The sequence below is a fragment of the Sarcophilus harrisii genome, chromosome 6, assembly GCF_902635505.1.
Source record: "Sarcophilus harrisii chromosome 6, mSarHar1.11, whole genome shotgun sequence".
Classification (NCBI taxonomy): domain Eukaryota; kingdom Metazoa; phylum Chordata; class Mammalia; order Dasyuromorphia; family Dasyuridae; genus Sarcophilus; species Sarcophilus harrisii.
The window spans coordinates 156,898,059-156,925,599 of NC_045431.1; the positions used below are offsets into that span (position 1 = coordinate 156,898,059).

The 27,541-nt window shown below is 37.8% G+C and overlaps 1 protein-coding gene across 1 annotated transcript in view; it reads left to right on the forward strand.

Moving 5' to 3' along the window:
• The first annotated feature begins 17,584 nt into the window (after nucleotides 1-17,584).
• The window catches only part of CCNI (cyclin I), a 47,660-nt gene continuing 37,703 nt past the window's right edge, over nucleotides 17,585-27,541 (forward strand). The window contains exon 1 of the mRNA XM_031943835.1: nucleotides 17,585-17,677. The gene's annotated coding sequence lies outside the window, so the exon portion shown is untranslated. The remainder of the gene's footprint in view (nucleotides 17,678-27,541) is intronic.

Genomic DNA, 27,541 nt, shown 5'->3' on the forward strand with positions numbered 1-27,541 from the left:
TGAATAGAATTGAACGATTGAAAAACAAAGAAAAGAAAACATAAGATCGCTGACATCAAAAACAACTGACCATTAACCAACTATCCATCTCAGTAGGACCTATGCTAAAGCATATTACCCATTTCCTGAGATAGATGATAGAAATAACATAAATTTTTGAACATTGCTACTATATGGATTTATTTTGCTTGAGTATGCTTATTTATAACTGAAGTTTTTTTTCTTTTTAATCTTAATTGGTGGTAGTGTAGGGATGAGAAAATAATTGTGATACTAATAAAAAATAATAGTAACAAAAAAGAGAAGTTCATTGAAACATTTTTTAAATGCACAAAAGTGAATAAAAGGAAATTCAAAAGAAGTCATAAACGGCAATTTTTTACAGTTTTGTGTAGAAATATATATTATATATGTTTTAAAGCAAGCAATACAAAATGGAAACAATTTAATATACAATTTTGTGTTCTGTTTGGTAAGTGAAAATGTGTTTGCTTTAGAATACAAAATAAACAAAATTAAATGCAGAATAACTTAGTCCTAAAGAAATTGTGAGTCAAAGAATACATCATGAAAACAAGAAAGAATTTCATCAATGAATATAAAGAAAGATCACATACCAAAATTTTGGGGTTACAATCAAGCAATCCTAAGGGAAAATGTTATATTTCTAAACATTTTCATCATCAACAATGAGAGAAAGGGAGAGAGAGAGAAAGGGAGAGAGAGACAGAGAGAGGAAAGAGAGAGAAAAAGAGAGAGAGAGAAAGGATCTGAATGGCAAGAAAGTGGTTAAGAAAATCAACAATAAGAAACTCAACATTAGACTGATAAATGAAATTACAATGGCAAAAAGACTAAATAAAATAGTTAAGCCATTAGCTAACTTGATTAAAAGAGTATAGGGAAATGAAATTGACCAAGTCAAAAATGAGAAAAGAAACAACAATGAAGAAATAAAGTAATTATTAGAAACTGTCTTGTTTAATTTTAGGTCAGCAAAATGATACTTAAGCAAGATGGATGAATATCTAATATATATGCATAAAATAATATATAAACATATATAGTAATAAATATTATACATTCATGTATAATATGTACTAAATAACAATATGATATATAAACTCACATTTACAGAACAAGAAACAGATAAGGGTAAAAATGAATTATTTTTAGAAAAGGAATTTAGAGAAACCATAAATGAACTCCTAAAGAGAAAAAAAAAATAGTACCAGATGAATTTACAAGTGAATTTTATCAACTATTAAGAGAAAAGTTATTTGCAATTAGTTCTTACAAAGCAAGAACCTTAATGAGTTCAACACAAAACTTTTAAAATATTATCAATTTGGCTATAAAACCACCTCAAAGAGGTTGTATATTATAACCATGCAAAAGTTATACCAAGACAGCAAGGTTGACTCAATATTTTGTTGTTTAATCATGTCTGATTCTTCATGACTACATTTGGGATTTTCTTGGCAAAGACACTACAGAGGTTTGCCATTTCCTTCTCCAGCTCATTTTATAGATGAGGAAATTGAGGCAAACAGGGTGAAGTGACTTGCTCAGGGGTCACACAACTACTAGCGTCTAAGGTCAGATTTGAACTCAGAAAGATGAGTCTTCCTCACTTCAGGCCCAACACTCTTTTATCTACTGTGTCACCAAGCTGCCCTGATTCAATGTTAGGAAGCTATAAATATAATAAACCATGGCAAAACCCACTTATTTATGTTTAAAACACACATACAAAATTGTACAAACTATAAATTGTAGCAATAAATGGACTTTTCCTTAACATAGTAAATCGTATCTATCTAAAACCAAGAACCAAAATTATATCAAATGGAAATAACCTAAAGGCCTTTCCAATAAGATCAGGAATAAAGTATCTATTATCACCACTGCTAATAAACATAGTACTAAAAATGCTAGCTATGGTAATAATGCAATAAAAAAGAAATTAAGGGAGTAACCACAGGCAATATAGAAACCAAAGTATGACTTTTTTGCAGATAATATGATGACTTATCTAGGGAACTCTCGATAATCAACTAAAATTAATCATAACAATTAGTTGCAGGATATCAAAAAACCTATCTAAATCAACAAGCATATCTGTTTATTACCAGCAAAACCTAGTAAGAAGAAATAGAAAAGGAAATTCTATTTAAGATAACGTCACAGTTCATAAAATCCTTCCTAGAATATCTGCTAAAGTTGAGGTTTAGATTTGGGGAACCAAAATGAAATTAGGGTTTCTGGTGGTCAGGGAGTTAAATGATAAGGTCTAGTGGCAGGATCAAGGTTTAGGGAACCAAATGGATAGGTCTGGCTCCCCTATAACCCCTTGGGATTCGGTGTAAGGGTAGGGAGTTTTGGGGACTCCCTTCTGGTGGCACAGTGGTTCTCCGTAAAGGAATTTACAGATCCTAAAACCTATATTGATAAAAGACGTTTATTCTGGGGATTGGAAGCATAAAGTCTGGTTAGGGAAATAGGTGAGGATAACGAGAGGATGGCACTGGAAAAGAATATTATTCCAGTGGGCAGATCTATGGAAAATGGAGTTTTGCATTGAGAATGCAGTTCTCAGTGGACAGAAGGTCCTGGCAGTAAAGGGAATTGCCAAGGTCCATCTGCAAAGACCTTAGTTGATGGAAGCTCATTATATTAATTGTCTTGGTGGGCACTAGGAAACCTGAGCAGATCAGAATGGGAGCTGGGACAACCAGAGCAGATCAGAACTCATCGGGGCTGGGAGAGTCCAAGTTGGCTCAGATTCAGTGGGAGCTGGGACAAGCTGGGATCTCCTATTGGAATTCAAAGGGATGCTTTTGACCAGGATTTGTGAATCAAACGCCCTGGCTTCCTGGACTGAAATGCCTCAGCCAGGAGGGGATTGGAATCTGAAAGGAATCACAGATCAATCTGAAAGGAATCACAAATCAATAGGAAATACAGTTTCTTAAAGGGACCACAACCTGCTTCACCAAGACATACACAGAACTATATGACTACAACTATAAAATATTCTTTACAGAAATCGATGTCTAATTATTGACATAGTTACTGTTCATGTGTAGATTGTGCTGACATTAAAAAAAATACAGTACTATCAAAACTAATTTATGTATTCAGTACCACATAAATCAAACAACCAAAAGATAGATAAAGAAGCAGACACCTACACAGGTCCTTCTTCTGCCCCTTTCAAGGCAGAAATTTCAGCCTACCTTTAAGGGTACACCATATTTCAGAGATATCTATCATACCATCTTATAGAAACATTTAGACAACTCATATAAATGTACCTACCTTATATGGGCACAAATATTCTTATCTATGTTCTTGTTATCTCCTACTTTATTTGGGGGAAGAGGGAGCGGTAATGCAGACAGGGTTAAGTGCCTTGCCCAAGGTCACATGGCTCATACATCATATGTAGCAAGTGTTTGAAGTCATATTTGAACTCTGTTCCTCCTAATCCCAGGGCCCAGTGCTATATCCACTACACTACCTCCCTGCCTCTAAATTCCTTTAAAAAGAGCTATTGTTTCATCAAGAAGGCCATGGACTAGAAATACAAAACAAGGCACACATTTTATTTTTTCTCTAAGTTTACTATTTTATTTTTTTATTAAAGTTTTTTTATTTTCAAAACATATGCATGGATAATTTTTCAAAATTGACCCTTGCAAAACCTTATGTAAATTCAAATTTTCTCCCCTTTCTCCCCACTTCCTCCCCTAGATGGCAAGTAATGCAATATATGTTAAACATGGTAAAAATATGTTAAATGCAATATGTGTGTACATATTTATACCGTTATCTTGCTGCACAAGAAAAATCAGATCAAAAAGGGAAAAAATAAGAAAGAAACCAAAATGCAAGTGAACAACAAAAAGAATGAAAATGCTATGTTGTGATCCACATCAGTTTCCATAGTCCTCTCTTTGGATGTAGATGGTTCTCTATATCATGATCATTGGACCTGAGGGCACACATTTTTTCTAACAGGGCCAATATGTGCACTTGTTTTGCTTGAAGATAGGGAAGGCTTTTATGAATAGGGGAAATAGGGAAACAATTCTGTATTAATAGTGATCTAAAAAAGAAGAAAGAAAGTCATCATGGAATATTTAGATCATCATTAAATGTGTCACCAGTGAAATGTGAAACACACAGATAAAGTGGGCAGTTTTAAAAGCAGCTAAGTTAATCTAGTGGATAGCGCATTCGACCTGGAATCAGGAATCTCTTAATTTAAGTCCAGTCGCTGACACTTTCTAGGTATATGACTTGGGCCCAATCCATTTACCCTTTTCCTGCCTCAGATTTCTCATCTGTATTATCCTGTATTATCCTGATAATAACGGCACCTCCCTCTCATGAGGGGATAAAATGAGATGATATTTGCATGTTCTATGAAAATCTATATGCACTATATAAATGCTATTATTATTAACATTGTGTTAAATTTACCATATATATATATTTTTTTTTATTTAATAGCCTTTTATTTACAGGATATATACATGAAATTTACCATATATTTTAAAAATATATATGATAGAAGTTCAGATTTTTATATGTCTTTGTTTTCCTGTTCTTTCCATGTTGAAGTGGTTGTGCACATTGCTGTTTTTAAATACATAAAAATGCAGTTGGGTGCTCTGAGGCTCACTCTTCTGAACCCCCTCAGACCGGCAGTTTAGGTCTTCAGAGTGCAGCTGGAAACTTTTCCCTACAGAGTTCTAAGAGGAAACTTGAGATACTTTTAAATGAGAAATACCTGATGAGCTTCCACGGGGATGCTGCTCCCACTAGTGCAACTAGGCAATGAGTCAGCCGGGAAATTCACTTTTAGTAAGAGATATATTAGTTGGTATAGTAACAAAGGTTGGCATAGAGCCCAATGATTATTTCTAATTTGTCTTCTGCTCCCAAAGCAAATATTGCCATAAGCTACTGCTGTCCCAGGGACATATCTAGAAGGCCTATGAAAAGTTTTTTTTTACAAATTCACAAGCAGGGGAAGAGGATATGGATCAGACAGAGACCTTTCCTAGTCCAGTGACCTCCACCCCTGCCCACTTCCATCCCCTTACAAAGTATACTCTCTCTGGGGCTTGGTGAAGTTGTTATAGCCTACTGCTATCATGTCCAATTCTGAACCTGTCGCTGTTTTTATGCAAACTTTTTAAGAGAATGACTGACTTTTCCAGCAATAATAATGCACTTCTTATGTATCATCATCTCATTTTACCCAATGGCTTTCACTCCTAAACTAAGAACCTTTATTGCTCCTAGTTTAATGTTTTTGATTTATTACTTTATTAAATTAAATTATTAATAGATTAAAAAAAATTAATTTATCCAGTAGAGACATTGACACCTGACAAAGGTCTCTGAGTAATGAGTACCTTGGAATTACTCTAAGTGAATGTTACATTTATAAGAATAAGAAATGTTTTTAAAAATGAATTATCCTCTCCACTTACACCACAGTCTCTCCAGACAAGTACCATGTTTTTCCTCTTCATCATACTTTTTTCCCCGGTAATATCTTCAGAATTTCATTTTTGATAATTTCCCATTCCTATTGGCCTTTTAGTCATGAGATCTTACAGACTTCTGGATCCCTTCAGATCTGCGCTCCCCAAATCTAGGTTAGGCCTAGCAGTCAATAACAAGAGTCGTGGGAGGGAGTGGTCTTCCTCTTTGGTGATTTCTGGCCCTCTCCTCGCCTCACACAAACTCCAGGTCTTTCTCAGTGCCTTGGATGTGCTACCTTTGAAATGTAGCCGTTTTCCTTCAAGCATGCCCAGAAGCCTTCTCCTAGGGTGGGGGTGGGGTCTGTTCCTGGGAGCAGATCTTCTGAATTCTGCCACCACATGGGCTCGAGGAGCCTCTTTCCATTGGTTGCAAAGCTAGCTGCAACAGGCAACATCTTTAAAACTCCCAGCCTGGCACACTGTAGCTCTTTCCAGCTCCATCTAGGAAGGTTGAGGGCCGGCTCACCTAAGGCACGGACACCTTGCACTGATCTGGGTGAGGGGAAACACTGCCTTTGTCTCTCCCCTGACAGGATTCAGGGTTTTGTTGTCTTGTGTTGTTTTTTTTTTTCCGTTCTAGCTGCAGGTACTGGACCTGAACACAAGCTGTGGCCCCTGAGGAGGCAGGATTCCAGGTTGGATGTTGTCTCCCCAGCAAGTGTCTGAAGTTCAAGCCAAAAGGACGCTTTGGACTTGGCACCTGGTGGGGCTGTGCTATATAGAAACTGAACTAAAATGTGAATTTAATCTCCTCCTTCCCAGAGTAAGGTGGCTAAAAGGGTATTACACCCCTACACGTGGGTAGGGGTTATTTGTTTATTTTTTCTCGCTATGCCTTTGAATATTCCTTTTAAAAAATAAGTCTGTTAAGTGGTTAAATGGAAATAAGGTACAGGAGATTCCTAAATGGAAGGAATACCATCAGTGGGGACTTGAACTAATGGGAGAGAGACTAGATACTCTCAAACTCCCTTAAGGATACCAGAAAATACTGGGGGAAGAAGTGAAAGGTAATACCCTTGGCTTTCAGGCAGTGTGGGTCAAAGTAAACACTGTTACAAGGAGCACCTCACTGGGGCCCGGGAGTCAGGCTTGGGGGTTTGCATTATTGCATTGATCCCTTTCAGTTGTAGCCCCAAGTAGTAGAATCCTCAGACTCAGAACTGAGTCTTGCAGCATTGAAGACAGAATTCTAGACCTGGTATTGTTACCAACGCATCCAGGAAGTCCTGAGAAGTCAGTGTGTCTATGAGTATAGGGAGGTTTTTAGACTTGGGACTTGATGGGATTGTGCTACATAGGAACCATGCTCAGCTATGAACCTAATGCCCTTCTTTACCCAGAGACACTGGGGTACACAGTATACAGAGGGGTACAGAGGAAGATTATCCCCCTCCTCTCCAAGGGTTGGAGGGGGTCATGTGAGATTGCATATTCTTGCTATTCCTTTGTAAAAGCTATTCTGTTAAGGGGTTAATGGAACTGGACAACAAAGGTGCCATTGGTAAGAACTGGAACCAGTAGCTGGAAACTAGACAATTCAAGGCAGGACAGGACAGGGCAGTTATTGTTACATAAATGAACAGTGGCTCCCTTTCTTTTTTATTATAAGTTTAGGATTTATTCATGTGATACCCTCTCAATATTAATTAAATTTATTATTGAAAATAGATATTTTGGAAGTTATTCTCTGAGTTCTAAAGGCAGCAGAGATGGTAAACAGTGTACCTGATTTGGGTGCCAGAAAGACCTAGTGTCAAGGCCTTCCTCCTCCTCTTTCTGGCTTTGTGACCCTATATCAGTCATTTAATCTTTTCGTTACAATTCTATAAGACTGTAAATTGTTGCTGACCTGAGTTGGCAAAGGGAACCCATGCTTTCCCCAGTGTAACAAATATGTCCAGTTTTACTCTATTGTTCTCTCAGAAGAAAATCTTTTTCTTGTTACTTTACTGCTTAAAGCAAATAAGACTTGTTATTTGAAGTCTAAATAGTTGTCATAAAATGGAGCAAGAACACTAAGAAATATTTAATTTAAAGAAAAAGCCACTTATTTAAAACATGAAGAATTGTTTTAATCTGCAAATAACTTAATGGTAATATTTATGCCAACAATTAAGGCTAGAGTTATCCAAAAGGAGTCTTTATGGTTGCCTCAGGGAATGATCTTCTCTTAAGAGCTCCACTGTCCTAGTCTCCTCTTTCTAGTTCAGAGAAAAGAATCTAAAAGTCCTTGGCAAAAAACAACCAGTCTCCAGTATTAAATGTTTTGGTATTGGACTGGGGAGAAGGTGCCAGTTTCACTTGGTTTTCTTTTCTCTACAAAGCTAAAAAACTTTAAAATGTGAATGCAAATAGGATTCATAAAAAGTTTGAGCCTCCAGACTTCCGAGTCTCAATTGAAAAGCCAGGGTGTGATCTTTCAGTCTGTAGAATTTTAGCCCCATCAAATATTCTAATTTCTCTCACACATTTTACAACAAAAAATTCAAACTCTGGATATCCTTAAACTCTTCACTTTGAGCCACGATTTAAAAAGTAAATAAATAGTAGGTATTGTGTTTAAATATCAGAGCAATACTTAATAATTAACTTTGTTACTGATTGCTCTAGGCATTAGAATTTAAGAGGAAAAAAGCTTAGTGAAGTAGATTCAGCTCAATTCCCACAGATTCTTGAAGTAAGAATTCAATCACTTTCTGGTGAATTCCCTCAATAAACGGAGTTAAGGAAAGAAAAAGTCTCTAAACCAATCAGAGGTTTCTGAGCATTCTGGGAATAGTCATTCTGCTACTGCTTCAGGTGCCATATTTACTGCCTGAAGATCTCAAGAGAGATTTATATAAATGTTAACTGTTGTAGAAATTCAGATTTCCAGTCAGTGCTGTGATGAGTTCTCTCCTCTTTTGCTTGAAAGAAAAAGAATGTCCAGAATCTTTAGTCACTCTGGTCTCCTCACAGGCAATCAGTTCAGTTTAGCTAAAAAAGATGGTATATATCTTTCCCCCTCCCCAAATATTTACAAATCAATCATTTATGGAACAGTGGGTTTGGAATTTGGTAGGCTCAAGCTTCATGAACTCATCTCAGCCTCAGACATGACAGCTGTGTGATCCTGGGCAAGTCACTTTATTCTGTTTACCTCAAATTTTTTTTTTTTTTTTGTATAAAATGAGTAGGAGAAGTTAATGGTAAACTGCTCCAGTATCTCAGCCAAGAAAATCCCAAAACGCGGTCATAAAGAATCAAACACAATTGAAAGATAACAAGCATTACACTAGGTACCACAGATATAAAGACAATTACCAAACAATTTCTTCTTGCAAGCAGTTTACATTCTAGTGGGGGAAACAAGTGAGAAATAAATGTAATATATCTGTGTGCCCATGTTAATTGTCTAAATGTGAATCATGGTTGGCATAAATTGATATTTTTGGCATCTGGCCCATCTTTCTCCAAGGAAAACTATTTTCCACCTTGGAAAGGAGCTTGCTTTTTTCCCTCATCTATTTCCAAAAGGGGTATTGGGTTGGAAGTATATGTATTTGTCCCTCTCAGTTTAAGGGTACAATAAATTCAGAATAAAAGCCATTTCCCCCCTTAGCCTTAAGGGAAGACCTTTATCTCACACTTAGAAGCTCAACTTTTCACTAAGCCCTGATTATACCAAAAGTCATCAGAATAGTGAGTAGCCAAGTAAATCCTTTTATTCAAGTAAATGGCATACAGAAATCAGAAGTTATAAAGATTAATTTAATAAAAATATGCACAAGTAAATAAGCTTTTTTTGCTGGAAGTGCAATGAAATTTCCACTCAGAGAGAGAGAGAGAGAGAGAGAAATCCCTAAGTTACTCAAGGGAAAATCATCAGTCTCTCGAGACACAGACTGAAAAATTAAGAATCTATTGAAAAACCAGTTTCCACTACATGTCTGCAATATCCTAAGACTTTTTCTTCACGTATCTCCCCCAAATTCTGACACTATCTCTGCCCCTTATGCAGATAAACATTCCCTTAGCATTCTCTCACCCAAAAATAAGTCACATTTCCTGAATACCATAAGCACCTCAAATGTGCCAGGTTTGGTTGGAAGCTTAATTGTATAAAGTATATACAGAATAAATGTTAGGAGAATAAAATGACTACAGAGCAAATACATACAAGTTGTTTGAGAGAGAGGGCATTCAGGGTTGAGGCAATCAAAAAAAGCTAGTGCTTGAACTTCATCTTCAATTCAAGAAATATTTGTTTGATCTTCTCTATGTCAGACATTATGCTAAGAATTGGGGATTAGAAAAATGGCAAAAGAAAGTCCCTGACTTCAGGGAGCTTACAATCAAACTGGAGATACAACATGCAACAAATATATATAAAACAATCTAGATATAGGATTAAGTAGGAAATAATTAATAGAGGGAAGGCAATGGAATTAAGAGGGGTTGGGGAAATCTTTCTGTAGAAAGTGTAATTCTATTTGGGACTTAAATAGCAACAACAAATCAAAGTCTTTGAATGCCAAAAAGAGTATTTTATATCTCCTAGAGGCAATAGAGAGCCAGTGGAATTTATTGAGTAGGTGATCTAATTTCCTGTGTTTTAGGAAAATCACTAGTGGTTGAAAAGAGGTTGAATTGCAGTAGGGAAAGACTTGAGGCCTGCAGACCCACCAGCAGGCTATTGTAACAATCTAGATATGAAGTGACAGAGGCGCACACTAGTGAAGGCAGATTGAAATGAGAAAGGTGCAGAGAGACTGTTCAGAATGACTCTTCAGTGGAGAGCCTGAGGACCTGGGAGGAGGAGGCTGGCCTCCACAGTAATAGAAAAGATAGGAGGGGGAGTTTAGAGGGAAAGATAATGAGTTCTGTTTTTGCCATATTGAGTTTAAGACTCTTTTGGACATTCAGATGTCTGAAGCTGGAGACACAAGACTGGAAGTTAACAGAGACTAAGGATGGAGAGGTAGGTGTGAGAATCATCAGCAAAGAAATGCTCATTAAATCCATGGCAGCTGAAGAGACAACCAAATGAAATAGTATAAAGGGAGAGGAGAAGAGGTCCCAGTACAGAGCCGGGAGGGACATCTGTGGTTAGATGTGATCTGAATCAGGATCCAACTACAAAGACAGGAAGGAGGAAAACCAGGTGTCCTGAAATCCTAGAGAAGAGAGTATAAAGGAGGAAAGGGTGTTTGGCAAGGAAAGTGAGGATTGAGAAAAAGCTATTGGATTTGGTGACTAAGAGAAGGAAGAGAGGGATTCTATTAAATGAAGGACTGAATTCCAAGCATGGAGGGCAGTCAGGGCAAAGATGAGAGGAGAGATTGGAATTCTCTTCTCTCTAGATTTTCTATGACCATGTTTCCTTTGGCTCTTCTGATTACTTTTTAATTTTCTTTGTGAACTCTTTATGCAGCTCATGATCACTAATCCCAAGGCTGTGTCTTGGGCCCTCTTCTTTTGTTTTTCTATCTTCCTAGCTTACTGATCTCATTAATTCCTATGGATTCAGTGATCATCTCTATGCAGATAATTCCTAAATTTATATATCTAGCCTTAATCTCTCTCTCTTAGACTATTATCTAGCTTTTTAGATGTCTAAAATTGAATGTCCCACAGGCATCTCAAATTCAACATTTTGAAAATAGAAAGCATTATCTTTCCTTTAAAAACCTTCCCTTTTTTCCCAGCTCTCCTATTACTACTGAGGGTACCACCATCCTCCTAGTCACTCAGGCTCCAGATCTTGGTGTCAGCCTAAATTCATCAATCATATTCATTCTACATAGACAATGTTTTGTCAGATTTTGCTCTATTTTCACATAATCTGTCATATATTTTCTCTCTATTCACATCCTCACTACCCTAATATCCCAATATAACTACTTACAGAAACTGTCTTATAATTGATGTTTTTGCTTTGAGCCTCTCCCTATTCCAATCCATCCTCTATTCAATTGTCAAAGTGACAGTTTGCTATGTTATCTCCTTATTAATAAACTTCATTGGTTCCCTATTACTCCAGGATCATATATGATGTTATGTTTGATTTTTCTATCTACTCATCATAATCACGATAACAATGGCTAGCATTTATATGGTGCCTAAAATGTGCCAGGCACTGTGCTAAGTACTTTATAAATTTGATTTTTTTTTATCCTCACAACAATCCCAGGTGGTAGGTGCTATTACTTTTTTTTTAATAATAGCTTTTTATTTTCAAAATACATGCAAAGGTCGTTTTCAACATTCACACTTGCAAAACTTTGTTTTGCTAATTTTTCTCCCTCCCTTCTTCCTGCCCCCTCTCCTAGACAGCAAGTATATGTTAAACATGTATAATTCTTATATACATATTTCCATATTTATCATGTGACAAAGACAAACAGATCAAAAAGGGAAAAAATGAGAAAAAAAAAGCAAGCAAACAACAGAAAAGGTCAAAGTACTATGTTGGATCCACATTCAATCCCCATAGCCCTCTTTGTGGATGCAGATGGCTCTCTCCATCACAAATCTATTAGAATTGGCCTGAATCATCTCTTTGTTGAAAACAGCCACATCTATCAGAGTTGATCATCACATAATCTTTTTCTTGCCATGTATAACATTCTCTTGGTTCTACTCACTTCACTTAGCATCAGTCTCTCCAGGCCTCTTTGAAATCATCCTGCTGATCATTTCTTATAAAACAGTAATATTCCATGACATTCACATACGACAACTTTTTCAGCCATTTCCCAACTGATTCTATCTACTCTCTTTCTAGTTTCTTGTTACTATAAAGAGGGCTGCCAGAAACATTTTTGCACACATGGGTCCTTTCTCTCCTTTATGATCTTTCTGGGATATAAGCCCAGTAGTGAGACTGCTGAATCAAAGGGAATGCAGAGTTTGATAGCTCTTTGGACGTAGTTCTTTCCCAGACTGCTTGGATCCGTTCACAGGTCCACCATGTATTAGTGTTCCAGTTTTCCCACATCCCTTCAACATTCATCATTATCTTTTCCTTTCAGCCAATCTGAGAGGTGTGTATTGGTACCTCAGAGTTGTCTTAATTTGCATTTCTCTGATCAATAGTGATTTAGAGCATTTTTTATATTACTAGAAATGACTTTAATCATCTGAAAATTGTCTGTTCATATCTTTTGATCATTTATCAATTGGAGAATAGCTTGAATTCTTATAAATTTGAGTCTATTCTCTATATAGAAATGAGGCCTTTGTTGGATGTAAAACTTTCCCCCCTGTTTTCTGTTTTCCTTTTAATCTTAACTGCATTGGTTTTGTTTGTACAAAACCTTTTAAATTTAATCAAAATTATCCATTTTGCATTTCATTATGTTCACCAGTTCTCCTTTGGCCATAAATTCCTTCTTTCTCCACAAATCTGAGAGGTAGACTATCCCTTGTTCTCCTAATTTGCTTGTAGTATCACTGTCTAAATCATGAATCCATTTCAACCTTGTCTTGGAATAGAGAGTTAGGTGTTGGTCAATGCCTAATTTCTGCCAAACTAATTTCCAATTTTCCCAGAAATTTTTGTCAAATAGCGAGTTCTTATTCCAGAAACTGGAGTCTTTGGGTTTATCAACCACTAGATTACTATAGTCCTTGACTACTGTGTCTTGTGAACCTAACTTATTCCATTGATCTACTACTCTTATTTCATAGCCACTAGCAAACGGTTTTGATGACTGTTGCTTTTATATATATTTTATATATATATATAATATATATATATTTTATAATCTAAGTTTTGGTCTAGTGCCTCCTTAAACCTCTTTCATTTGCATTTTTTTCCATCAATTTCCTTGAAATTGACCTTTTTTTCTTCCAGATGAATTTTGTTATCTTTTTTAGCTCTGTAATTTCTTGGCAGTTCAATTGATTACTGAATAAGTAGATTAATTTAAGTAGAATTGTAATTTTTATTATATTAGCTTGGCCTATCCATGAGCACCTGGTATTCTTCAATTGTTTAGATCTAGCTCTGTGCGGAAAGTGTTTTGTAGTTGTGTTCATATAATTCTTACTTTGTTTTGGCAGGTAGACTCACAAATATTTTACATTATCAACAGTTATTTTAAATGGAATTTTTCTTGTATTTGGACTTTGCTGGTAACATATAGAAATGCTGCTGATTTATGTGGATGTATTTTGTATCCTGTAACTTTGCAATAGTTGTTAATTATTTCTAATAGTTTTGATTTGATTCTCTAGGATTTTCTAATTATACCATCATATCATCTACAAAGAGTGATAATTTTGTTTCTTCATTACATACTCAAATTCCCTTAATTTCTTTCTTTTCTTATTTCTAAAGCTAATGTTTCTAATATAATATTGAATAGCAATGGTGAGAGTGACAACCTTGTTTTGCTCTTGATCTTATTGGGAATACTTAGTTTATCCTCATTACATATGCTTGCTGATGGTTTTAGATAGATGCTATTGATCATTTAAAGGAAAACTCCATTTATTCCTAAGCTTTCTAGCTTTTTTAAAAATAGAAATGGGTGTTGGATTTTGTCACTGCATTTGTTGCTATAATTATGTGATTTCTGTTAATTTGGTTATTTAGTCAATTATGCCAATAATTTTTCTAATATTGAACCAGCCCTGCATTCCTGGTGTAAATCCTACTTGGTCATAGTGTATTATCCTGGTGATAACTTGCTGTAATCTTTTTGCTAATGTCTTATTTAAGATTTTTGCATCAAAAAAAAAAAAAAGATTTTCGCATCAATATTCATTAGGGGAATTGGTCTGTAACTTTCTGGTTTTTGACCTTGCCTGGTTTAGGTATTAACACCATTATCTGTGTCATAAAAGGAATTTGGTAAGACTCCTTTCCCTATTTTTTAAAAATAGTTTGCATAGTATTGGAATTAATTGTTCTTTAAATGGTAGAATTCACTTGTAAATCCATCTGGCCCTGGAGATTTTTTTCTTAGGCATTTCATTAGTAGCTTGTTTGATTTATTTTTCTAAACTGGAACTATTTATTTTCTCCTCTGTTAACCTGAGCAATCTATATTTTTGTAAATATTCATTGTTTTCATTTAGATTATCATATTTTTTGACATATAGTTGGGCAAAATACCCCCTAATTATTGCTCTAGTTTTCTTTGGTGGAAAGTTCACCCTTTTCATTTTTGATAGTGGCAATTTGAATTTCTTCTTTCCTTTTTCTAATCAAATTAACTAAGGGTTTATCAAATTTTTTCATAAAACCAACTCTTAGTTTTATTTATTAGTTCAATAGTTTTTTTACTTTCAATTTTATTAATCTCCTCTTGTAATTTCAGAATTTCAAATTTAGAATTTAATTAGGGGTTTTAAATTTGTTCTTTTTCACTTTTTTAGTTGCATGCCCAGTTAATTGGTTTTCTCCCTCTATTTTATTCAAGTAAGCATCAATAAAATCCCATTATTATTATTTTGCAGATGAGGAAACTGAGGTAAATAGTATTTAACTTGCCAAAATGTACATAGTAAATTTGAGTCTAGATTTGAATTCAGGTCTTTCTGATTTCAGGGACCACCTAGTTGCTTCACAATCTGACCCTTTCCTACCTTTTCAGTCTTCTTACACTTACTTACCTCCACTTTGGACCTCATCTGGGGTTTTCTAGGCAAAGGCACTGGAATGGTTTGCCATTTTGATAGATTAGGAAATGAGGCAAACCAGGCTCTCTATCTCTCTTTTCCTCCCTTCCTTCCTTTTTTTCCTTTTCTCCCTTCCTCCCACTCTCTCTTCCCTTCTTCCCACCTAGCGCTCTCTCCCTCTCCCTCTTTCCCTTTCTCTCTCTCTCTCTCCTCCCAATTGCCCTACTCTCTAATATGTGCTCTACAATCCAGAGACTCTGGCCCACTCTTCACAAATTTCCCAATCTGGAATTATGCTTCCTACCCCAAAGGTATAGGCATGACATTATTTTTCATTTCTACTTAATTTCTGCTGTGAGTGTCCTAGCATCTTTAAAACACAAAGCTTTTTTTAATTGTGAGGTGGAGGTTGGGGGGGGTGTGTGAGGGAGGTTGGGTAGACAGAAATTAAATTATTTAAAAAAAATAAATCTTAAGAAAAAACGGTAACATTTTACTGGAGACCTTTCCTGTCTTATTGTTGTTTCGCTTGTCCAGAATCCTTTAAGCACCTCTTTCCTGTTACAGAAATTGTTCTTCAATACTACCACTAAGAGCCAGCCTTTATACAGTGTATTTGAATTGATTACAAAAATCCTACAACGTGGGGAGTAGGTGCTATTATTATCCCCATTAAATTAACAGTTGAGAAAACTGGCTGGGCTAAGATGAGTGAGTAGCCTTGAGCATAATGTGGAGGCTTGTGGAGGTAGAAACTGCATTCAGATCTTCCTAATTCTTGATCTTAAGCATGGCTCTTTGCAGTTCTTTCTTTTAGTTTCACACCACATAGGAGATAAGCCTAATTTTTAATTGTAAATTTCTGGGTTCTCCCTAACCTTAATTCCTTGTATCTGAGATTACTCCCAGTTTATCATAGGTGTGCATATACATGTTTATTTGTACAAATGCAGTTGTTTTCGGCCCCATTAGACTGTGAGGGCCTCGAGGGCAGGAAATGCCCCTTTTTTTTTTTTTTTTGTAAAAAGTTTTTTTTTTTTTTTGGTAAAAAGTTTTTTTTTTTTTTTTTGTAAAAAGTTTTTTACTTTTTTGTAAAAAGTTATCCCAAGTGCTCGAGCACAGTCCCTAGCTCGGAATGAGTACTTAATATTTTCGAACTAATCGGCTTCCTGGAAGAATGGAGCGGGGGATTGGAAAGGTAAAGAGCCAGAGTCTGAGGAGAAACCAAGATCCCGAAGTCCCCATTTTCCATCCTCCACACCCAGACAGGGGAGGGGCTGAAGCAGGCTGCTAACTCCCGAGCTACAAAAATTGGCTTTTTTGGACCCTTTTAGAGGAACAGCCTATATATACTCTGCCTGGGCCTTCCGTTACGTGCATAGACTTTTATGTGCCTCTTCCTTAGACCACGAACTTCTTGTGATCAGGAGTTTCGCAGTTCCAAAGGGGGCGATCGGTAAATGCGCTTACACGTTTCATAGTCTTGGGCAAACCATCTAACTTCCGTCGGCCTCACCGACCTCCCCTATAAAGTGGGGGTGATACTTCCTCCCGGAGTTATTAGGATAGAATGCAACTTGCAAAGTGCTTTCTTTGTCAGCTTTCTAGCAACATCCCAACGCTGGCCATTATTATATCCCATCACCCCAGGCGGGGTGGAAAATGTAACGTCTTTTTACAAAGTCGGAATCCCCAGCAGGCAGTCCGGCTGGCTGACCACGGATTTCAGACAGGGAGCCACATAGCCCCGCATCTGGGTCTGAACCCGATGGCCAATGACATCGTCTTTTTTCCCTCGGTAGCGCATGCGCCCCTCCCTCTATCCGCGGGAAGGGAGGGGTTGAAGAGGAAGGGTTTGCGTCACGCCAAGCAGATCCTTCCGCCTAGAGGACAAAAGAAAAAGAATCCCGAGGTTTTCCCTCCTTAGCCTGCGCCCGTTTCCCATGCTTGTCCTTTCTTCTAAACGCCGTCAGTCAGTCAGCCGTGGGGGCTAAATGCCGGAGAGGGGGGGAACAGAGCCGGCAGGCAGGTGTATGTCTAAGACCGCCGACGCGGATCCCTGCGCGGGGGCGTGGCGTGGCGGGCGCTCGGGGCGCTGCGCTTTTCTTCCCCTTTTCTCCCTCCCTCTTTCCCTCCCTCCTCCCCTCCCTCTGTCCCCGGCGGGTGGACGGACTCCGGCGCTCTGCTCTCGCCTCTGCTCGTCTTCCCTTTCCCCTCCCCCTCTCTCCTTCCCCCGCCCTCTCCCCGCCGAGGCACTTCCCTTCCCCCGCCGCCCTATGGCGAGAGGGAGCCCCCTGCCCAGCCCGGCAGGAGGAGCGGCACCGGCGGCCTTGGGCCGGGGGGCGCCATGGGCCTGAGTCGGTGACGGGCACGGACCGTTGGCCCCCGCGCGCCGGGCAGGATGAGGCGGTAGCGGAGCCCCGGATGCCCCCAGTCGCCAGCGTGAAGCCCACTGCTCTGCCGGGGAGGAGGAGGAGGAGGAGGAGGAGACGGAGGAGAGGAAGGTGAGCCGCCCCCCTTCCAAAGCATTCCCTCCCCCCGTGTTACGGACCCCACGGGTCATGCCCACAAACAGAATTAGGGGGGGACCCTTGCAAAGGAGGCGTCCAGAAACTTCCCCCACTCCCCAGTCTGGTCCTGCCCCAGCTTAGAACCCCCTTTTTAGTGCCTTTGCTCGGCAGGTTTTCTCGGACGCCTACAAGTCCGGGGCCCTCTTAGTCTGATAGCCGCGGGAAGCTTGGAGGATCCCGAGCTAGCTGTTTGCTTTCAGGTTCCGGGGTTGCTGGGGAGCTCCCCGAAGGCAGGGATTGCCGCTTGCCTTTGTCTTGTCTCCCCGACCCTCAGCTCTGGGCCTGGCATACGAGAAGCGCCAGGTCCGATCTTGCTCTGGCCTTGACGGGAAACCTAGGCATGCCCCTGAGTGCCGATGCCCTCCCCCCCCCCCCCGCCCGTAGTGGTCTTGGAGCTGCGCGCAGCGGGACTGGGGTGGGGGCGGGTCGGCGAGCCTTCTTTGTCTGTGTGCCCAGCGCTCAGGTCGGGGCTCGGCACAGAGAGAGCGCTGGGTCGGGACTTGTGGTGAACGGGGACAGGGGCAGGCTGCTCGTGCCTTTCCTCTGGGAGGGTCTCGGCAAGGGCTGATTGGGGTTGCATCTCCCCGGCACCTAGCACGATCCCTGGCACAAAAGGCGCCTCGGGCATGCGTATGGGTGTTTAATGGGAGCATTTAATGCTCTGAGATGATCCCCAACTTATCTCTGTCTGCGGCCTCCCCCGCGGGCGAAGTATACGTGGTCTCCGGCCTTCCTTTGTACCCTCCTGAGCTTTAGCGCAGTGCCTAGCACCGAGCACGAGCCGGACCATGGTTAGTCGGTTTTGATGGGAACATCCTTTTCCTGTAGTCTCCAGCTTATCTGGCTTAGATCTTACACTTAGGGAGTCATTTCAGTGCTGCCTTCTTCCATTAGACCGAGAGCAGCGGTTGTTTTGCTCCTTTGTATCGGTTGTTTAGTAGTCTCTGAAACAATAGGCCCTTGATCAATACTCCTCGACTTTAATGGGAACAGAAGAGTGCTCGTTCCTTCTCTCCTCAGTGATCTCCAATTTATGCCGCCCAAATACTTATATGTTTATAGTGTATTATCCGCTATTATGCCGGGAGCTCTTTGAGAGCAGGGACTATTTTTTTAAGGAGTCGAGCAGAGGAAGAGGCTTTTCTTTGTATGCTCAGCGCTTGGCACAGGCTCTTGAACGAGTTCTTCTTGACTGACATCTCCCCTCATCCGTACTGTTTGCTATCATAAAACGGTCAAAAACGCACTGCCAGCACATTTGGGAAATGGTACTCCTTCACCGGCACAACTTCTTTGTCACCGAGGAGCTTTGGATCCCTTGTGAATGAATGCTTATTGTGTACGTGGAGTGTAGACCACCTTTTTGGGGGATGGGGGGTAGTGAAGAGGCGACAAAGTCTTGCAGAGTACTTTGGTTTGACAACTAGGTCAGTCATACAGACTAGGCCTTTGGTCAAGAAACTCCCTCTAACTATGCAGGTTGGCTCCTTCTCTGAAACTTAATAGTCTTAAAAGAGGGGTTCTCAGGCCGAAGTTTGTGAACTCTTTCTTTTTTTTTTTTTTTTTTAATTTTGATAATGCTTCCAGTATAGTTGCTTTCCTTTGCAATACTGCATGTTTTATATTGTGCTTTTAAAAATTCTGGGAAGATCATAGGTTTTCCGGAGTGCCAGACAAGTCCTTGACAAAAAGAATTCCTGTCTTAAATAGTTGTCTAGATCAGGACTTAAACTTTTTTATGTTCCTCACCCCATTTTGCTTGGAAAATTTATGTGGCTTGAGGAACATAGACATAAAATATTTACTGATAATCATAATTTCAAGACCCTCAAATTCAGTTATGAGACCCTGTATGGGATTGAGACCCACAGTTTAAGAAACTGATTTAGAATACTTGCAAAGTTGTGTGACTTGTCTGGAGTCACAGAGAAGTGGGACTTAAACACAGATTTTCTTGATGCCTAGGCCAGTTTTATTCACTGTCAGACTGCCTTTCTCATGATAATTGGCGATATAATGAACAATAATAAAGCTTTAGAGAATTGAGAAGGAAAGAAGCAAAACAAGAAAACAAATATAAGTGCTTACTATGTGCTAGGTGACAAGGAAAAGGGAAAAGAAGAGTAGATATACAAAAGCCAAAAGTAGTTCCTATTCCCATAGGGGAAATCTTAAAAATAAATGAAATGATAATATCTAGGATTATTAAGTCAATGGATAAACAAACATTTATATGAGAGGCTGCTTAGTGTAGTGAATGGATAGTGAGCTGTCATCAAACCATCAAGGTTTGGGTTTAAATTTCACCTTTAATTCACACCTTACTGTGTGGTCCTTTACTGGCCATTTAATTTCTTAGTGCTCTAGACAGCTCTATAAGGCTATGTAAGGTGCAGAGAAAGAAGTGATCTACATGAGTACAATTTTTTTTCAACTGGGAGTTCTTCATACCTGTGAAACTAAGATGTAATTCTTATCCTTCTTTCTGTTAAGGCTGCCCAAGGTATACGTGAGGAGACAAATAAGAAATTAAAGAGCTTTTGTTGTGCTAGGGAAATGTTTGCAGATAGATAATTACAAGAAGGACATTATACATAATCAAAATATTCAGTGATGGTCGAGAGGGGTGATTCAGAGAGGGAAAGGTTCTGAGGATCACAGATCACCTTGGAAAAGACAAGTGAACTAGAGAGGTGAGATGTGTGACCTGGGAAATACCAAGTAAGATCTTTGCTTAAAGCAGAGAATTTCAAGGGTAGAAACAAATTTTAAGTGGCTTAAAGGAAGTGGGGTATAGGAAAATATAGAAAGGGGAGCTTTCTAATAAAAGAAAGCTTTTAATGATTCCTTTTTTTTTTTTTAAACCCTGTAGGGTCTTGTCTTTCTGGAGTTTTTTTCCCCCCTCCTTTTTAATATTCTCCAAAGATGGGGATTACTTGTGCTTTCCTTAATTTTGTATTTACCGTCTTGTATTTTTGTTATCTCTGGGTTATCTTGCCTTTTTGTTGGCTCTCTGTTTAGACAGCCAGAGGATTTTTTTTTTTTTTAATCTGGCAAATCATCCTCTTTTCCACCTCCTTTTAAAGCCCTACCTACTAGTAACCAAAAAGAAAAAAAGAAAAAAAAAAAAAAAAAAGGAAACGTCAGTGTTGATTAAAGAGCACAAAGTGGTAGTAAAATTTTAGATGTACATGTATTTAATGTGAAATCATGCTTTTCCAATTTGTTAATGTTAAGGAGCAAAAAAAATTAGGGGCAAAGATAAGGAAAAGGGTAGATTGCCCTTGACTTAACGAAAAGGTGATCAGCACTGTAGGGGGTTTTAGTACTTAAAGTTTTTGATATTTGAGATTTGGCTATGTTGATGCTTTGAAAACAGAAGTTCTTGAGAGTAGACTATTTGTTGATTAAGAGAGGAACACCATTTATTGTTTATCTCCTTTCTTGTTCATGCCTCTTGCACATTCTCCAATGCTGAATCTTAGATATGTGGATTTCTTTTCTTTTCTTTTCTTTTTCTTTTTCTTTTTTTTTTTTTTTTTTTTTTTTTTTTTTTTTTTTTTTTTTTTTTTTTTTTTTTTTTTTTTTTTTTGCACATAGACAAAAATTAAAAATAGTCCCCATTATCCTCTTGGGTACAACATGTAAATAAATTACATGATGAGTTGAGGAGGGAAAAGGTCTTAATACCTAGGGAGAAGTTCAGTAAAAGCTTCTAGCAGGAGGTGGCACTTAACTGAACCTTGAAGAAAACAGGTTTCCAAGAGGTGGAGCAGAAGTACATTCCAGACCTGGGGGAACAGAATGGACTGTGCAAAGGTTTGGAATGTGGTGGAGGGTGGCATGCTATGTATGGCTGGATCATAGTGAGAAGAAAAATATGCAAAAATAGCTTGGAGTTTTCTTTCTTCCTTTATGGACTCTATTTGACTACTTGTGAATTTTTTTATATTAGCAAAGGTCTTTGAACGCAGTTTGTAAGGTCTTTCACAATTGACTTTGTGTGTTAGAATTCTATAGCCAGCAGGCACAGAGCTAAAAGTGAAATCCTTTAAGCAAATCTAACTTCTGGGGAGGTAAGGTAATGGGGAGTATGACTTTTAAGATTAAAAAAAATTGGAGGAAGCTCTCTAATTATTCAAATTGGTGACATTATGGACAATTAGTTAGCATTAGAAACTATTTTCTTCCTGATTCTTAGCTATTTCTTTGGCTTTTTAGTCCTGAGAGTAAAATTTTTTCAAATCTACTAAATTTTGTTAAAATCTTTTAAGACGATATTTAAAGGGAAATTTGTAAGAAAGCGTTCTTTAACTTCTCAAATCATTTAATAAGTAGTCTAAAAGTCTGTGACTTTTTGCTTACATTAGTGCTTCATGTCATAAAACACCTATGGCATTGTTTTAAAATGGATTCTTTTTTTTTTTTAATTACTTTTTTCGTTTCTCATCCCCTTTTAAGACTGCATGTAGTATCTACTCACCTAGGCACCCATTTTTGCAAGAATGTAAAATAAATCCTGCATTCATCAGTGAATCTTTGGAGTTATTTGATATGTCTACTTTCCCCACATCTTCCTGAGCTTATACTCAATCACAGTTCCTGTCCTTCCTGCTTTCCAGAAGAGTACATTTCCATCAAAACAGCACGAATGCGTGCATGCATGCACATACACACGTTCAACCCAGAATTATACCCTCTCTACTTCCTGCCTACAAATTCAATGAGACTACATGTATCAATGGAATGGAGAATCATCTTTTTATGCCACCTTATGGATAAGTGAATGTTCTTCTAGTTTTCATTCTTTGGCCTTAAATTAAAATAGAACTTATGTAAAAATCCAAAAAGTTATCAACTGGTTTCTTGGATGGGAACTTAGTATTTTGATCAGATCTACTTACAGAGATGTTCCTCTGCCCCCAAACTGAAGAAAAGAAAAGAAAAACAAAAACCTGAACCTTTGTAACAAATAATCCTTGTTAAGTAAAGCAAATGCACACCTTGGCCACATTTGAAAATGTCTTATGTCTCTTTCTCATATATCACATAGGGAGGACTCAGATATCAAAATCATTTGATGCAACAATCTATTGAATTTTGAAGCTCTGTCATTTATCTCAAAATGATATAACTCTTAGGCTTTCTCATATAAGTAGTTAAGGATACCCAGTGGCAAACATTGTGAACCACTATGCAAATAGACAATATGCTTTTTGTATGCTTTTTTTTTTTTTAAAGACATCCTTGAACCTACAAGAAAAAATACTTGTTTTTTACAACATAAACAAAGATTACTATGTCCAGGATATATTTATAGGACATGAATTTAACGTGTTGCCAGTGGTTTTGGAAATATTTTTCCTACATGTGTATTTCAGACAATTTGCTCCCTGACATGAAATAATTCATTTTCATTGGTTAGGACTTTGTACTAAGAATCAAAATGAAAAAAGAATTTGATTCAATCAAGAAGTATCATTGGAGGTCCTCTATTTCAATTTTTACAGAATCATCCAATCATATATCATCTAAGAAATTCCCAAAATTACAGTAATGAAATAGAACTATAATATCCTGGGGGGTGAAGGGAATGGGCGGGTTCCTTGTGATTAATTTTGCTTAATATACTTTAAGACAACACTATTGCCACAGGCTCTTTTCCTTAATTTTAAATCTTCACTCCTTCCTCCTACCCCCATTTGTCACTTTCCCTGAAAATTTTGGAGTTTTGCTTATTGATTCCTGTAATTATGTTACTCCTTTCCTTCTTTTCTTCCTGAGTAGTTAAGTTAATTTTTCCTTATCTCCTCTCCTTCTTTTGTTAGTAGTTTTTGGGGTCATTTTCTTTTTCTCAAGAAGAGACAACTTGTTTTATATAATATTTTTATTTTCCCAGTTACATGCAAAACAGTTTTTTACATTTGTTTTTAAAACTTTGAGTTCTAGATTCTTTCCCTTCCTCCCACTTCTCCCCATGAAAAGGTGAAGTTACACAAAACATTTCTACAATTTATGTTGCAAAAACCCCAAACCAAAACAATAAAAAAAAAGATCTCCCCTCCAAAAAAAAATCCTCCAGAAAGTTTTTAAAAAGTATGTTTCGTAAGAGATTTTTTTTAACTTTGTTTTCTTCATCAGTTGTCTTCCCATTCTGTAAATTTTTATTTGATTCATGATCTTTATTATTTATTGCTTCTTTAAGTTTTTTGTCATCTTTATTGAATTAAAGCTTCTAGGATACCTGTTTTGAGTTTTATTTGTTATTGCCTTGTAGTTTCTATTCCTTCCCTAATTTTTTTTTTTAATCTGTTGTGCCTCATTCTTGAAATGTCAATTTTTGCAGGAGGTAGAAAGGATAAAAAACCATGGTAGAAAGTTCTCTTTGAGTCTGTTCATTTAGTTCACTTATATCACTTGCCTTCCCATGATCATTTTCTTTTCCATCTGCCATAGAATCTCTTCTATAGTTTATATCTTCCCACTTTTCCAGGTATCACTTGCCCATAGAAATTGAGAGTTCCTTTTCCCCCAAAACAGGTTGTTGTCCATAGAGAAGTGGTCTCTTACTGCATTAAACTCAAACCCTCCCATTCTTCAGCTTAATTTATGTATAGGAATAGATGTTTATGAGATAAAAGTCTGTGGTGTTTTGGGCCTGTTTCTTATATTGCTTCTATTTAAGTTCCTCTTTTTCATTTTTGTCCCCTTACATATTTTTAGAAAGAAAGCTTTTAATGATTCCTTTTTTTTTTTTTAAACCCTGTAGGGTCTTGTCTTTCTAGAGTTTTTTTTCCCCCTCCTTTTTAATATTCTCCAAAGATGGGGATTACTTATGCTTTCCTTAATTTTGTATTTGCCTTCTTGTATTTTTGTTATCTCTGGGTTATTTACAATATGAAGAATCTGCTTACATTTTTTTTTTTTTTAGTCGAGTGTCTCTTATGGAACATCCATATTTTTTCATTGTCAATTAGGCTAAGATTTTCAGAAACTGTCATTTTAAGATGCTTCTTGAGCTCTTGCATTTTTTATGTTATTCCATTCCTTTCTGTGGTTTCTGGTGGGTGCAGAATAGTCTTGAATTTCCTTTACATTTGAAAGTAATTCTCTTGGCCTCTTGCAAATTTTATTATTATTGGAATTACTAAATTTGCCAATTTTGTGTCTTGGAATTTGCAGAATAGATTTTTTTGTTTGTTTTTAAAGGTGATTTGTGGATTCTTCTAGTTGATGCTTTTTTTTTTTATTCAGAAGTTCTGGGTAGTTTGTATTATTTGTTGCATTATTATATTGAGGTTTGTTGATTTGTCATGTTCTTCAGCCATTTGTTCCCTTTTAACTTCTTTCAGTAATTTCTTCCTTGGAATCATTTGGTACTGTCTTAATGTTGGTAATTTGTAGATTATTTCTTTCATTAGGTGTTGTTTTCATTGTCTTACGGTATTTATTTAGAGATATTTGCAGTTGCTTGGTGACTAGGGAAGTCTGAAACTGAATGGGGAACTCCGAAACTTTCTCCCTCAAGGAAAAAGTCTCCTTGAATTCTGGCCTCTGTAAAAGACCCCATCCAAAGAAAACAAGACAAATAGCTTCATTTTGTTATCTAGTGGGGCTAGTTGAATCTGGAATTGGAAATTCTAACTCCATTGAATTGGAGATTAGTAAAGAAACATTCATTCAATTCCAATATTTTCTCTGATTCCAGCTCAAACTAAACCCAGTCCCTTATCAAGAACTGCTACCCTAGGCTTCTATTATAAAATGAGCCAACTTGGGGCTCAGTCCTTGCAGAGGACCTAACATGTCAAGGAACCTTTGTCTGCCTGGCATAGCAGCAACCCTCTGCCCTCTGAAATGATATTCTCTTTCAGTGTTATCCTCTCTTTATCTTTCTCACCTATTTCCCTAACAAGACTTTATATATAACTCTGTTGGGATTTCTCTGCTAGAAAATTTACTTGTCTGCCAGAACTCCTCCACTAGAAACTTTACTTCTTGTCAGGACCTTGCCACCAAGTAATTCAGTCTTTCTATTCATGCTTAGCAAAGACTGACTTCCCAATGTCAATAATAAACTTCTTTTACCAGTCTAGCTTTTCCTTTTCATAAGTTCCTTTACGAAGGACCTCTGTGTCATCAGAAGGGGTTCCCAAAACTCCCTACCCTGTGCCGAACCTAGAGGGAATCTAGGGGAGCCAAATTTCATTTGGTTCCCTGAACCCCGAACCTGCCACTAACTTCATTCATCATTTAACTCCCTGACAACCAGGAACCCTAACCTCATCATTGGTAGCCATCTTCTCTTTTGTTTTAATATCTTCCCATTGACTTACCTGCTTGTGCCCCAGGTTTTTAGCATGTGTTGTTGTCTTCCCAAGATCTTCAGTGCTTTTAGGCTTTTTTCCTTATATACCTATTGGAATCCTTACAAAGTGTTCCAAGTCATTAGAATTGATAGAGATAATAATTATCTAATTTAGCATGGTTCAGTATGATTGATCTGATCCTACAAGCAGATGTTATGGGCCAGAACTTGAAACAAGGTATTAAGTGGAGTTGAGGAGACAATGTTTAAATCTAGTTTAGAATTGATTTAATCCTACAACAAATAATGGTTTCCCAGTGATATAGTATTTGGTGTATAGTCAGTGTACAGTATATAAGCAAGAAGTTCTCGGGGCCAGGAAAGATAAGTGCTTTGGAAGCTCTCTGAGACTGAGACAAATTCATTCCATATTCCACCTTTGTGGTGACTGGAGACATTCAGAGGGAGCTAGGGGCTGAAGCTCAAGACTTTGAAGGACACAATAAAGGACTGGATTTTTAACTCTTGGCTTCATTTGAAGTGATTATTACTTTGAACTGAAACTAAGGCTGCCTCCAGAAACCTTCCCGAGAAACCTGCTCCCAGAGAGAGAATCATTATATGATACAAAAGAAGAGAACATCACATACACTTGTATTGCTTACTTTCTGACTCCTCCTATAGTAGCAGGCCTCCCAGATGCTAGTTGTTGGATTCTTTACTCAGCTTCCTTTTACATTAGAGAATTAATTTTTCACTGTTCTTAATCCCTGCCCCAAGTGACATCTAGGGGTATCAAAGTGACCCACATTGGATACTAATGCCATTTTTTTCAGGCCTAGTATAGTCCAGCATGCTGGCTGGCATCCTGCCCCAATTCCCTCTTTAGTTCTTTGACTAAGTGCTGCTGCCTCTCAGGTTGCCCATTCAATCTCTAACACCACCTTCTCAGGGCACAGATAAAGTCTACTGTTTGTTGGGATGAGGATTGGGGCTGGCTGTGTTGAGAGACCGCAGCAACCACAATAGGAAATTGCAGAATAGAGTATAGTCTGCTTATGTGCCCTGCCAGCCTTGGGAGCTAGTGAGAATGGGTGCTGATGCTAATTCTTTAATCTGTTGCCTTGTTAGGCTTCGTGGTTTCTTGGCTTTTGGAGTTATTCCTCTTAGAGAGTTTTTAAGAATGTTTCATCTTATTGCTCACGTGACATATCTCTGTGAATGTATTTTTAAATGGAACCAAAATATCATCTTTTTCTTTCTCCAATTTGACCATATTTAGATTCCTTGCCTTGAATTTTGCAAACCAGTTGCTTAGAAATCAGGTTCCCAGGAGCCAATGTGAAATGAACTGGACCCTCCTAGTTGTTGGAATATTGGAGGTATTTAAAAGGGATCCCAAATTAATTAAATGCCATCTTTATAAGCAATGAACTACTACAAGAAGTAGTAGTAATGGACTGTGTCCTGACTGTGCCACTAGCTAGTTG